The 15,060-nt window shown below is 39.9% G+C and overlaps 2 long non-coding RNA genes across 15 annotated transcripts in view; one reads left to right on the top strand and one right to left on the bottom strand.

The window, feature by feature from the left end:
- The window catches only part of LOC104691503, a 481,199-nt gene that overhangs the window by 182,646 nt on the left and 283,493 nt on the right, over positions 1–15,060 (top strand). The gene's annotated exons all lie outside the window — the stretch shown is intronic.
- The window catches only part of LOC109145105, a 42,975-nt gene continuing 29,053 nt past the window's right edge, over positions 1,139–15,060 (bottom strand). Inside the window, exon 3 of the long non-coding RNA XR_002046327.3 lies at positions 1,139–6,289. This is a non-coding gene — a long non-coding RNA (uncharacterized LOC109145105). The remainder of the gene's footprint in view (positions 6,290–15,060) is intronic.

Raw genomic sequence — 15,060 nt, forward strand, 5'->3', positions numbered from 1 at the left:
TCTTTAACAGAAGACACACAGGCTACGTTTGAAAATCACAGGGGTTGAATGACATGAGGTCACTGAAAGAATGAGTTGGAGTGGACAATAGGATTGCAAAAGAAAGGCAGCTTAACCTTTTGGGCCACGTTTTCAGCCCAAGAGGTAACACCCAGCAGCCCTGGCTTGGTGGCTGCTGCAGTAATAAGTCAGTGTTCTCATCTATAACAAACTCTCCCAGTGTTGTGATTATGGTTTCTTTTAGTAAGGAAAAAAACCCCAGAAATGAAGAGTGAACCAGCACTGCCATTGGCAAATGCTGTAATGTTTCCCCTCACTATTAATTGTTCTCTGTTTACTTTGATGCTCAAAGATTGCCCTGTTTTACAAGCATATTTTCTTAATTTGTGTCACCTTGTACTGTAAGTGTGTCAGAGGGGAAACATTTGCAAGTGATTAGATATGGACCTTTGTGTCACCAAATGTATGAGGTACATACCCTTATAGGATATAATTGTGATCTTTTAATATGCGGCCATTGACCCGGACTTGTTATTATCTATTATAGTTTATAATAATGTATCTCTTTATGATTAAATGATGATGCCTGGCAGAACACTATGATTAGCATTTCAGTTATTTATAGATTATGTCAGAGCAGTAATAAACATAAAATGCTGTTAATGTGTGGCTAATGAAATCTGGACATGAACAAGTTTATGAATTGATATAATTCATTTGAGTGTTCTAACTGAGCTGCTGGTTCTCGTCATAATTCAAAAGCTTAGCAGGGTTCACCGATTAGGAGGTAGACTAATTTGCTACAAAAAGTCAATGGGTTTTCATCGTCTTGGGCTATCATACACAGCATGGCTGATTGCATAAGGACTATACAAAGTAATTCTCATAAATATATTTATTAAGCTTAATATGTTTTGTGAGGTTAGGATGGAATCAGCCAGTGCACAACATATGTGGAACAAAATCACAGTGTGTTAGATACTAAAAAGATATGTTCAGTAAAATCATTCAGGAGCGGATCGATGAGGGAGTTATTTGAATTTTAAAAAGTGAGCAATTCAATATCAAATATAAATGAGAGCCATAAAGAATGATACAGATGATTGACTGAGTTTGCTCGACGTTTATTTTACTTTGGCATCATAATTTCATTTCATGCTACAAATACCATTTTAAACTTAGGTTACTTAGCGCTGAACTAGGCGGGTGTATTCATGGAGCTTATGGCAGCACTGCGTCCTTGTGCCTGGAAAAGCTCAGGAACCTCTCCGAGCAGAGTGTGTGTTCTCCTCTTCAACAGCGGGGTCTAGGGACTGCTGAACATTCTTTCCTGGCACTGCCCTTTGGTTCCTACATGTGCCAAGTCCTGGTCATCAGAAAAGATGTCCCCAACCTTTACGGGATTTTTTAAATTTTAAACAGTACATGACTAGGGTATTGGATGTGATTTCCTCTTTGGGTTCTTTATTTTTCCATCAGTCTGTCAATTTGTTGGTTTCTTCCTCCCTTTCCCTGTGACAGCATCCTTTGCTTACTCCCATTCTTTCCTTCCTTGTACCAGATCCACCATTGGTTTAATCAGGGTTGAATTCCTGAGCAGAATCCTTTGTGCTACCCAGAAATGCTAATCTTTGGAAGTACTAGACTAATGTATATCCTCTGTCTAATTCTGTCTTTTCCAGTATCTTTATCGCCTCCAAAATGCATTATTTTAGAACCTTTTGTTTGAACATTATGCATAAACTGACTGGGCTCCTTTTTGAAGAAAGGAAATCTGCTATGGGCTTACATAGAACCTCAAATACATTAGAAAAACACTTAGGTAAGATAAATAGCTGAACCCTTCATTTATTTTAAATACTGACAAAAAGTATTAATAGATCTTAAAATATTACAAAGAAACAAAACCAAAGAATCAGAAATTATTTACTTCTCGTGCTGCTTATTTAAGAAACTAACAGGATTAGTCATGAGATTATGGCCCTGGGACAATCTCATTAATAGTAACATTAATCACAAAATTCTCAAGTTTTTCTTCTTCCCTTTAGAAAGCCCCAACTCTGTACTTATTACCAGGAGAGAGGAAAGTGCTGCTGGAGGACATGGCTGTACAGTTGTATAATAGTTTCTTAGTATAACAAGAGTCCAAACAGAACCCTTGATATTCTCCCCTCACATTTGTTTCTTGACCCAACACGTGATCCACATGATCCCTGCACTTTTAATCTCCACTACCAGGTTTTGCTCTGTTCCTTCCCCGTATCATTCACTACATGCATTCCTCCCTTGCCTTACATAAATCTTTGTGTAATCATATGTAATCTTTATGTAATCATAAACCACACACCCCACTCGCTCCTCCCCTCCCTCCAAGCAGTTGCTTTCAAGTTCTTGGAGAGATTTAGAAACAGATTCATACATTTTTCTAAAGATGTTTTAAAAGACAAGATTAAGGATGTAACTTCCATAAGACTTGGGTGAAGAGACAAAAAGCTTTGTAGAGGTAGTGAGTTGAAAACCATCGGAAACATTTCTAGGTCAGAGAAGTCCTTCTTAGCAAAGCATCCTTCATGCAAGGTCTACAAAGGGAACCTCTATCACATCTGTTTGCTATCTGCAATATCATGTCTTGTATTCTGTTTATTTTAAATTTCTGCTTACTTAATTAAAAATGTGGCTGATATTTTTTCCTGCGTCACAAATGAGAACGCCAGCATTTCATTTATAAACTGATACCTGGCTCAGCTTCTGCTCTTGATATTTTCAAGAGGCCAGTGATTAAAAATCCTATGTGGAATATGCTCTGTTATTGCCCTCTCTAGGCATTGTTGCATAAAACCTTAAAGGTTCTGGTGCTAAATCCCCACGGCAGCGTTTTGATACATGCCAGATGTTCACTCATGGGAGAGATAAATGTTTAATAATTTTTGCTATTGTTACTGTTTTTACAACGTGTTATACTGCCGTGGCTTGCTAAGGCTAAAGCTCTGTTTTGCTGAGGGAACAAGCATATAATAAGTCAGATGTTTACATTTCCATCAGCTTGGTTTTGCATAAAAACATGGGAGATTTCACCTGGAGCACAAGTAGCCCAACTCTCTCCGAGCTGACAAAAGGGTTAAAGTGCAATCCGAAATCCCATTCCAGGGAAGAAAGGCTGCTAAAACCTCCAGTTGGTTTTAAAAGTCTCAAACTTCATTTGGCTCCAAGTAACAACTTAAAACCTATTTACACAGGCTTGACCTGCTGTGTTTCCTTACCTGAGATGAGAAGCATTAATCCCATTTGCCTGTGGCATTTGCTCCCTGGATCTCTGCTGTAATGGAGCAATATTCATCTTCTAAAATTAGAGAAGTGCCAAAATGTTTAAAATTAATATTATATACTGGAGTGAAATGGATCCCTGTCAAAACACTGGTAATGTCACAAGATTACTCTGTTTTTTTGGAGCTAGTGGGAGCTAACAGTAATGGGATTCATTTTCCCTCCAAAATGGTGTCACAGCGTGAGGGAACAGACTGCAGCCGGTCTGGACAAAGTCTGGATTTTCCAGTATCTCCTGTGCAGCTGTGAGGGGCTCCATTCACCAGTCTGTGACAACAGAAATCCGCTCCTTCTTTGGCACCCCAAGAGTCTGTCACTGAGTGGTGCCTGCAACAGTGGAGGGTGTGTTTTTCCTTGTGTGTCCCACAACAGGTAGGAGGAGGGGAAGAGCAAAGGAAAATTTGTGAGTCTCAATGCTGAGACCTGAGTGTGGCCTAGTTAGACTGTGCATGATCACTGCTCATCTCAGAGAGCAGTCATTGAGAAATGACCTTCCTTTACCAGCCAGGAGCATCCACAAAAGAACAGCTTTCTAAAATAAATAAATAAAATAAAAAAATCCTCCTTTGCCTTTCTGCTTGTCCTGAAGGGCAAACAAGGTAACAGAGAACTGAGAAGCCATCTAATTTAAGAAGGATGTTTGCTGAGCTCTTTCTCTCATGCACATGCACTCTTTCACTTATTCACCTTTCCCACTGCATTATCTTAATGAAATGAAGTAACCCCCCTCCATCTTTCCAGTTCACCCTGTCTAGAACTTGTAATTGCTTATTGCAGATTCCCTACGCTCTAGATCTCCACTGTTAAGGCACTGCAGACCTGACTCTGCCGGCCTGAGTGAGGATGGCAGAATTGGATCCACATCAAAATCAGAAAAGAGTGTAGGAATATAAATCTGTGTCACATTTTTCTCCAGCTCAGGCTGATAAAAGTCGTCTTACTCTGTGAAAGGTCATTATCCTCAAGGAAATAAAAAAACGTAAATCAGGAATACAGGTCAGGCTGCTTTCAGCATTCAAATCTTGTTTTTAAAATGAAGCAAAAGATTGGTGATGTGTAAATTTGTAAATTTGGAGTCCTTGTCGTACAGTCCTTATGAATATGAAGAAATCTGCAGGTTTGAAGACTTAAACAATGTTTTTTAGGAGCAGTGATGCTGCAGTGCAGCTGTGTCTGTTAGAACAGGCTGCACCCCAGTCCACACTGCGAGCTCACCAGTTCAGTGTGGGTTTCCATGTTGCATATGTGATGGTTGAGCGGATCAATCATAATAAAAACTGTGCTGTCGCTTGCAAGCTGGTGAAGTTCTGATGAAATGCACAGAGGTGGTGCATCAGCTCTTACCTGTCTTCAGAAAATAAAACACCTTAGCTTTTCGTGGATGGCATGAAACACCCAGGGCTAAATTCCTCATTCAGCATCCTAACAAACTTCACCTTCTGTGTAGAGACCCAGGATGAGGGAAGTATTGAATTTCAGGTATTTCTATTAATTGAGGTTAGCTGGATAATTTTCTGGTATGTTTTGCTTTACTTTCTTATCTCTTCCTCTGTGCTGAGTGTTAGCATTGTCCTTGGCATGATGCTTTACCTTGGAAAACATTTTTAATGCCTTGTAGGATTTGGCTGACTATTGTTTCCAAAATGTTCAGCTTAATTGTAACGTGGCAGGAAAAAAAATGTCTTGGACAACACAGAAGAATTTATACAAACAAAAAGTTTTCTTTCATTTATCTCAGTATAAAATAATACAAATATAAAAGCCAATTAATAGTGATGTAATTACAAGCTAGGTCTAATTTTCCATAGATCCTATTAATTGGATCAGCAATGGGAGGCAGCACATGTAGATCATGACATGTTTTATGCTGTGCTGCCAGGCAAGCTGACCGAAAAAGGTATTTTTCAGAACATTTCCTCCCATCCCTGACCAAATCTCAACAGTAGGTAGTACAGTAATTCTAATGATATTCAGTGTATTTTTTAAATTCCCTATGTGGAAGCATGGTCAAACAGGCTTTGAAAATTATCTTTCTAATTATTGATGCCTGAACAAGTTAGAGAATAAAGGTAGTAGTAATGAAAATAATAGTAACATTGATAAATTATGGCTCTTGTTCTCCTGATATTTAAGTCAGGAGATTTTACCGTCACATCTGGCAAGGAATGCAAACAAAATCCAGGGACTCTTAAAGCGAGGCTCAGCCCAGGCTGCTGAGAGCTGTATATTAAATATGCTGTGCTTTTCCTTTTTAGCCTTCCATGTACAGTAGATACACCATTACTACCTTCCTTCTCTAAATTTACAGTGTTATGTACATAAAAAATATAGAAAACAATGTCTTAGCCAAACAGTGGTAATACCACAAGCTGAAACAACTGCAGGGAATGGTGGAACTGACTTCTTAACTTCCAGCTTTGGCTGGAGGGAGCAGAGCAATGTCATGACCTTGGCAAAGTGGAATTGTGAGTTTCTTATCTTTTCTGAGGTAGTAGCTGGTCTTGAGGTTGCATCCAGGATCCTCCTGTGCCTCCCATGGAGGGGCTTTCTGGTAGAGAAATAGAGGAGCTGCAGGGTGACTGGCAGAGCCAGGGAAAAAGCGGCGACCAACTGTGGAAGCAGCTTGGCTTTGGATGGTTATCTCCAGAGAGGTTTTAAATGTAACACTGCTGAACTTAGCTCTGCCCTTCCATTTCATATTTCTGTGTTGGCTGAACTCCGAAGTCATTATGCATTCAAATGCAAGGATTACAGGGCTATTTAGAACCCCAAATAATGAGCAATGATGGTGAGTTCAAGAATCTGGTGGCTCCATCTTCAGATTGATGATCCGCTCAGAATTATGTATAAATGTGGTACCTCTCCTTCCCATTTATTCCAGCTCCTGAAATCCTTTTTCTCTGCACTTGCACAGTGGTCGTGAGGTTGAGTCCCTTGCAGTAGCAAAGAATGATGTCATGGACATCTGAAAGAGAGAGGGAGAGGAATGAAATGTAGTGGGAATTACATGATGGAAAGTAGTAGGAAGGTGAGGCTGGCGTGGCTTGTGTTTTATGACACAGAATACTGTCATAGCAGAAGTAGCATAAAGGCTTAAAAAAAAAAGGTGAGCACAGGCAAGCCAATAATTGCTATTCTTATCCAGGATTTCTCCTTCCATTACAGTGTTTGGATGCAGTGGAGCTATAGAAATGAATTCCGAATGTTTGGCCTGTAACTGTTAGCATTTGCACCTAGCACGGTGAGCCCTAATGTAGGACCCGCTTTTGTTATATTAAGTATCTGCTGGACATATTTTTTTGGAATCCCCTGAAGATGGGAGCCTGTAGGATCTGTTCCCTTTGCTGTGCTGGCTGTACCCAACAAGCTGCCAAACACCCAGGAGCTGATATAAACCAGGAGCAGGAAATGGCCAGGGGAAATTAGTTCATACTCCTAAAGAATGGTATAATAATTGCTCCTTCTCTAATTCTTTTCTCCTATTTCTTGTAGTTGTGGGGAGACAGGATTTTATAGGTATTAAATATGTTATAGGACAATTACCTCTGTTTCAACCAAGCCTGAATTGGTAATTGTGCTGTAATGTATTAGACCATACAGAGTCCTGAACTAGCTTTTCCTTCCTATATTGAGAACTTTATAATGATGTTAATTAATAAATAATAACTTTTGATAGAGAGAGAGAATAACAGCAAGGTTGCAGTCAGTAGGTACCATGGGGCTATTTCAGCTGGGAGATGCCTATATTTGGAACATTAAATTCATTTTAAGGTAACATTTGTTGTGGTTTTTTATAACTTACATATTTCTTCTGCATGTATCCAAATAAATACGTGTGTGTAATAAAAAGCTGTGCATTTACACACCCCTTGTGCACAGGAGCAGAAGGAAAAGGGAGGAGAGGTACAATAAATTCCTTGTGCCAGACCCATATAAATGGGTTGTGGTCTTAACACAGCTTCTCCTGATTACTGGTAAAAAACTAATTAGGTTTTGTCATTTATTCACTTGGAGTTTTGTCTCATTGAAACCTTGCTACTCTATTTAACCTACTTCTAGTCTGCAAATATCTGCTGCCATGTTATGTTATGCTTTTTTTGCTTAAATTAACTCCTGAATAATACAGCATTGCACATACAGGAGAATGAAAAGTTTTCACATTTTTAATACAAGACTGATTTTATTATATTACTAGAGGAATAAGTTAGATTGCTCTCGCAATCTCAATAAATCACACATGAAGTCTTCTTTTTTCTAAATTAAATTTTTATTTAAATAAAAGTGTTATGTTTGTATTTGAACTGACAGCTAAATCTGATAATTAGAGTGCATGAAGTTGGCTTTGATTGGCATTGTAATTGGATTGTCATTGGGCTGAAAACCTATTATCTTTGGATCATGCCCCATGAAATCTGTTGAAGAAACTTTGCTGCCAGTCATTAAAGCCACCATCTTGGCTTACAAATTAGGTTTGAAAGGCTTTTTACCACTGGGAATGTAATTTAAACCACTGCAATTGCACTCCCATTAATTAAAATTATATTAAAATTATGGTTCATTTTCTAAATATTTTTTTCATATTTTATTAGACATACTTATTACTAAATGCTTAACAAATTACATAGCAGAGCTAGTAAAATTATATTTTAAGATAATCCATCATTTCAGCACATGCTACTCAGCATTAGTGGAATTAGTCAGTGTGTTGATCATTAAAGGATACACTATTTATGTTTTTCATTACTGGTTCTCATTAAAAATAAAATATAATTATAAACCACTTTAAAAAAATAAAGCAAAATTCCACTGAAGATTCTAATTAATGCTGGTAGAAAACTTAGAACCTGCTTTAAAGTGAACTTAGTTCATTGCCCTATTGTTCTCTATATATGTATTTTCTCTATAAGTCACATTGGTTACATTAAGCTGTAGAGAGGCGTGAATAAAACAGATTTTTTTAGTGTGTAAATGCTGGTTATGCTGTGATCAGAGTTGATAAAATAAAGAATAAAGGGTTGGAATCTGTGCAGGTTTGCCACAAGGGTTCTGCAATGATTTTATTCATAGAGCAACATTTCTAAATATATTCCAGTAAAATGGCAGCAGAGGTGAAGTAAGAGGAGAATCCACATTCCAAGAGCCAAGTACCAAAATACCCAATTAGTGCCCAAGGGCTAAATATGTTTTATTTTAGTATGAAGTGGAACTTCTGGAGTCTATGTTTCCAAAGATTTTCTTTCCAATCACTCTGGTGACTACTACATCTCAGCCAGTACCACTGTTGCAGTAACAAAGGAGCCTTCCTTTATCCTGGCTTTGGGATGCTCCGCTGTTCCCCGAGGTGCTGGAGGGACCATGGATCTCCAGCCTGCCTTTGCAGGAATCCTGCACCACTACTTGCAGTTGTCTAGGTGGATTTTTCTTTTGTTCCTACCTGAGCTACTTCATCCAAAGAAGTTCCTCCTTGCTCAGCAAGTCAAGGCCTAGAAATTCACTTCTTTTAAGGTTATGATTCCCCACTTGATAAACCACAGTGGGATTCCATCTGAAATCCCTGGAGTGCTTTAGACTCCCCATGCTACCTTTTTAGTCAGTGAAACCACTGAACTCCTTTAAAAGTGCCATTTTCAAATGAAGCTCATATATTTAGACTTGACTTCAGCTGTTCCCATGTGAGAATTTGCTTATTCTGTGCTGCTTAAACATTGTTCTATGTATTAAGAACGTCTACATTTTTCTTCCTAAGAGGATCTTCGTTATTTTGATTTATGTGGATCCAAAATGAGCTTTTGTCTTACAAAATAAGCATCAGGGCTGTAAGAAACTTGGAATATATCAAGCTTTAAATTTCTCAAATTGGGTTTAGAATATTTCTCCGTGGCTTTCACATCCTTGAGGATTGGAATGATGTTCTGTAAAATAAATAGTAACTTCAGAGTCATTAAATAGTTGTTCACCCAACCTCCCTGAGCTTTGACTGCCCTCTGTCATTAGGTCTTCCTACTTCACATGGCCATGTGCACACCAGTAATGCAGCTCTGCATTCAAGTGATATTTAAAAACCAGGAAACTTCTTTAGTTTGGGGTTTAACATCAAAATATCAGTGTTTGCTTGGATTACAGTGTGCTTCCATTGGTGGGAATCTGAGAAAAATGAAGCAATGTGGTTTCAGAAAGAGGATGAAACAGTTAAATATATTTAGGTTTTCAGAGTAATTATTTGGGGATAGAAGTCTGTTAAATACTGGTAGGTTGTTCCAGTAGTTAATCAATTAATAAAGGAGAGCTGGCAGAATCCAAATGATTGGCAGATATTCCTGGAATGAAGAGGATAAAATGTAAAAATGGCAGGTTTCTGAACAAAAAGGAGGAAAAGCCTTAGAAAGTGGTTTACCAGTGCAGGTTTGAATGACAGCGAGTCTGGCATTTCTTCTGAATTAAAAGTGCCTTTTTGCACTGTTGTTTAAGATGGGCCAAAGTCGTGCTGATTCCGAGCGCTGCTGAACCAAATTCTGCTTCCTTGAGGAACTGGGAAGAGATCAAACCACTGGGAGGGATTTAAACACAGGCAAATCCACTGAAGTCTCTGATGCTTTCATCTGCTCAGCCAGTAGCTGGGCTGGGCCCTCTGAATCTCAAAATAAAGCAAATATGTTATTTCTTTACTTTTTTCAAGCTCAGCCTATGACTTCTTACATCACAACTCATTATCCCAACCCACTTTCCAGCAAGATATTAACTTGTCGCTTCAGTTTTAGTTTTTCTACTCTGTGTCTTGAAGAAATCTGATCTCTGTAATCCACTGCCATAAACTATTAGTCTGGAATCAGTTTGGTGGCAGCTGGAAGAAAAATAAAAATGGTTAACTAACAAAAGAGGAAGGTTCAGCTGTTCAGTTCACCTTAAAAAACCCAACCCAAGTCCAGCCCTGCTCTTCTCCCCATGTTTCGGTCATAGAATATAAGTGACGTAAGTGACTCTCCCTGTGGAGAACTGGCTGCATGTGGCCAGAGAAAGGCACTGGATTTTGGGGATGGAGGTCACTTTCCGGCTCTGCCAGAGCTTTTTGGGAGGGCAGCAGTTAAAAATGGCATAGTATTACTGCTTTCATCCACCAGAAGGGTTCATCCTCCATTTCTCATGAGGAAACTTGTTTAATGTCCAATACTAGCGCTATTCCTGCTAGGAACTTCCAGATGCAGCAGCCCAATAAACAAAAAATAATAATAATCAAACTGAAGCACTGATTGAGTTAAAGGTACATTTTGTTACCTCCTCTCCTGCTACTATTTTTTTTCCGTTCAGTGTTACTTAGATTCTCTACATTAAGTTAATATTTACTCTCCTTGCCACAGAAGAGCAGCAGAGTAAATAGGATTTCATAGAAGGAAGCTGGTGGAGTTAAACAAATAAAAAAGTGGCCAGTCCTAACCTTTCGTGCGTGAGCCTCAGCATCCCCCAAAGGCCCAGAGCCCCTTTCCCAAGCGTGCTCCGGTGATCCCGCCTGTGCTCCTTGCACAGAGCCGGGGCAGAGCCTTCCCTGCTGCACACAATGAGCCACATCCTCCGCTCTGCAAATTGGTCAGAGCTTCCCCAAGCCCATGGGAGGAAGAGCTATTTAAGCAAGCTGCACATCTACCCCCTGAATTGCTTCAGCATGGCTGAACTCCCCGAGCAGGGCTGTGGGAAATGCACGGAGCTGGAGGAAATCGTGTGGATTTGTAGCACGGCAGCCTGGATCTTCAGGACAAAATGGTGGGTCAAAGCCACCCTTGTTTCTGCCCTGGAAATGGGAGAATTATGCAACGTGACTTTGACCTAGAAATCAATACCTGCTGCTTAACTACAGAAACAAATGGCAGCTCTGATGGCCAATAACAAACTGATGGTTGTTTCTTTGTTCTGTCTCTCCTTCTGTTAAACCGACTGCTAAAGGGCAGGAAAACATGACAGACTTGTCAGCCATAAAGAACTTTTTGGTCTCCTTTGTAGGAGCTCATCTTTTCATGGCCTTGTGCCAGAGCGAGTAGGTGCCTTCCACGCTAAATACAAAGAAAGTGATGTTGGAAAAGGATAGCTGCTCCAAGCCAGGAGAATCTAATGAACTTCTGATAGAAGTCAGGCCAAAAGGGAATAATGAGTTGCATCATGTGTTTATCGTCCACTTGCAGCCATTTTTAATGAAAGCATGGGAAATTAGCCCTCCTCAGATGCTTTTTTCCCTCAGACACATTTGACACATAAATAGTGTTATCTGTAATTAAATATGCTCTGGCAGACCTCAGATTGCCACAACTCTGCTCAGAGCTGGCAGCGCTGCACTGGGGAATGCTTGCAGTGATCCCAGAGCAGGGAAGGGTCACGTGCCCAGTGCCTGAACAGGCCAGGTGTGGGTTAGGTGCTTTCTGGAGAAGAAATGGCACAGGGGGTTATCAGTGCTTGGGATCACAGAATCATTTCAGCTGGAAAGCCCACAGATCAAGGAGTCCAGTGTTAAGCGCTGCTAAGTCCAGCACTAAGCCATGTCCCTAAGCGCCACATCTACACATTTTCTAAATCCCTCCAGGAATGGTGACTCCACCACTCCCCTTGGCAGCCTGTTCACATGTTTGACAACCTTTCCTGCTGGATCCCATCAAAATCTGTGTTTTCTTGTGCAAGTTCATGGTCCTAAATCAGGTGATTATTTGGGAAATACACGCAGAAGCTCTTTTCCAGATTTGCACAGAAGTAGCACATCCCACATGTGTGCCACGTGTTAATTTGTTTACTCAGAGGTCAGGAGGAAAATAGGGGACAGAAGAATTTTACAACCCAATTAAAACTTATTATCAAGGAGCAGCAATAAACTTTTGTGGAACAAATGAGCCCAGGGTTCTGGCTGTACCTCAGCATCCTGAGTTGTTCAGTGCTTAAAGATCAATGCGGCTTCCTGCTAGACAGCTGGAAATGTGAAAATCTACAAGGAGGTTGCACCATGATTTTCACCTAAGGCACGGAGATGATGACTTTAATAAACAACTGAGCTGCAGGTCACATCTTCCCACTTTTCTCTTCCCAGCCCAATTAAAACAACAGCCTTTAATTCCCATTTAGGTTTCCTCTATCTTTCTGTCTGTCTTTATGTACTCCTGCTGCCGGTTATGCAGAATAGCAATGAACAGGACTGGCCAAAATATTTTATGTTCTATTTCTCTAGTTTAAAAGTTGTGTGTTTTTCAGAGAGCATCTAGAAGTAAAAGTCTCCTAAAATTGGCAGAAATATTTTTCCTAATGAGGTTCATAAGAGAAGCCCCAACCCTTTGTCTGTTAAAAGATGCAAGAAGGGAAGACAGTCCTCAGCAATCTCAAGATCTACGGAGTTAAGCACAGGACTGGGAGCCAGAAGATCTTGAATTACGTCCCAGTGTCTGCCGCACACAGGATTAGTAATACTTTGCACTTACATTAGCACTTTGCCACTAAATAAAGTTTGCAAGTGACATTACAAATGGGGAAGGAGCGGCTTGGAGAAATGAAGTGACAAATCCAAATTGGCACAGCTAGTTAGTGTCAGAATCAGGATTACAGTAATTCTTGACAAGCCGTTTAACCTTCATGAGGTTCAATTTTTACACCTTTAAAATGAAGGAGATGATTTCCGCCGAAAGCAAACTGTGCAAATGATACCCACTGGCACAATTAAGTAAATACATTGTTCAAAAATTACTACTCCTCTGCTACAGCTTGGAGGTTAAGCAGAGTATCTGCACAAACTCGTGTTGCTCCAGGGAAGAACATCTCTTAGGGCTTCTTAGGAAGCAATGGTGGTGAACCAACTCCTCCAGGGAGATTGCTTAGAATTCCCAGGAAAAGGAACCCATTTTCAGTCACCTCCACTGGCAACACTTGAATTAGATGACTTGGAAGGGGGAAGGGCGTTATAGTAAATTAGGAATTGGGCTGGACATCAGCAAACCAGAACTGAGCTGGTGGCACATGGCAGGAAGTTTATCCTGAGTATTACAGCACAGCAATTACAGGATGCTTTTGGTCATTGAGTTCTCAGCTTGTCAGTAAATCAGGAGTTTTGGCTAACAGGTAAATAAATAACTGGCCAACTCTAGTTCCTTGCTTTAGTAATCAGTTCCTAGAATAGAGATACCAATCAAAGCCTCTGATTTGCATGATCTTTTATCCTTGCTTTTTTAAATAACAAATTTACCTTCATAAATTTGAATCCCATCTTTCCACCTCACAACTGAACATCTTTGGCGTGTTAAGTGCGAGAAAGATTATGCTCAAAATAATTTTTTTTGTACCACAAAAATGCTGTACAAAATGCTTCCTTTTATTGAGGCTGATGCTGCCTTTGCTAGTTTCAATCTACAGTGGTACTTTTTTCTTATCACCAAACGTGCTGTGATCTTGTTTAGGAAGTTAATAGCAAACAACAAGAAGCAGGTAACTGAAAATAAATAGATGCTGTTTGTATTTTTGTAAACATAAAGATGACCTGCAGTCCAAAAAAGCATTTAGACATTCATTTCAACACAGGCAAACCTGTATTTATCCTTGTTCATCAAAACACTTTACCACATGCTTAAAAGCAAACATCCTCCCAGTACCTAATGCCTTCAGAGGAAATATGTACCCACAGTGCCTGCCTACCCCTCATTTTATATCAGTGAGGTTTTTGGGTGATCAGGACTTGGACTGGATCAATATTTTGAAAAAGCTGTTCATCAGATTTTTCTGGTTTTTCTTTCCGGCTTCCTTGACACAGTTAAGTTACAGTTTGATACAGAATGATAAAAAAAGAAAATCATTGGTATTATTCAGAAGTTGCATCTTGATGCATATATCCTGAAATACAGTAAATCTTAGTCTTGATTACAAATTCCAAGTGGTTTTGCTGGTGGAGAGTTTTGTATTGTTACAAAATGCATCGATGTGCAGCAGGATGTTTGTTATATTTTTCAGGATGGATTGCTAACTTACAGGAAAGAAAAGAAGATTGTGTCTGTCATGTCTGGGAGAATTATATTTTTGTTTTATTAACCTGGCTTACTTTGAGGGAATGTTTCTTTTCTTCTCTGTGTTTTCCCAGCTCTGAAATCCATGTTTTGCTGTCCCTAGCCTGGCGGGGTTGTGTTAGTGCTGCTCACAGAGCAGCTCTGAGGAGAGCTCTGTGAGCAGGGTGAAATCCTCATGTTCTGTGCACGGGAGAGGCTCCAACTCCGACTGTCTCCCTCTTCCATTGGAGATGGGATCAGCGTGGATGTGTCACAACAAACACCTGGAGCTCAGAGCAGACAAGTGCCCTCCTCTGTTTTCGTGGCAGTCACTCTGGGTTGAGGTAGTGCTGCACAGATGAGCCCTTCCCTCTGATCAGAAGCTTTGTTTTGTTGGAAGGATTTGGAAAAAATTAGAAATGCTAATTAAAGGAACGGGGTGATGGCACTGAATTGTCACTTCATGTAACATTGGCTTTGTACAGATGATCAGCTCAAAGTATGGTTAAAATGCTTCCAGGGTGGTGTTATGTGTGGAAAGCTGTTAAAATACTATTGAGATTTAGCATAATGGTGAAGAGATTGCGCAGCACCCAAAAAGCTGATGGTTTGCTTCATGCTTAACTAGATTCCCTAGCACCAGCACCAAACCAAAAAAGTGTTTTGTTGTTGTTGATGTGACCAGATAGGTTTCATCCCAACCCCACTGTTGCCAGTGTGAGATAATCAGCACTGGTCTCCT

Source organism: Corvus cornix, chromosome 3, assembly GCF_000738735.6.
Source record: "Corvus cornix cornix isolate S_Up_H32 chromosome 3, ASM73873v5, whole genome shotgun sequence".
NCBI classification, from domain to species: Eukaryota; Metazoa; Chordata; class Aves; order Passeriformes; family Corvidae; genus Corvus; species Corvus cornix.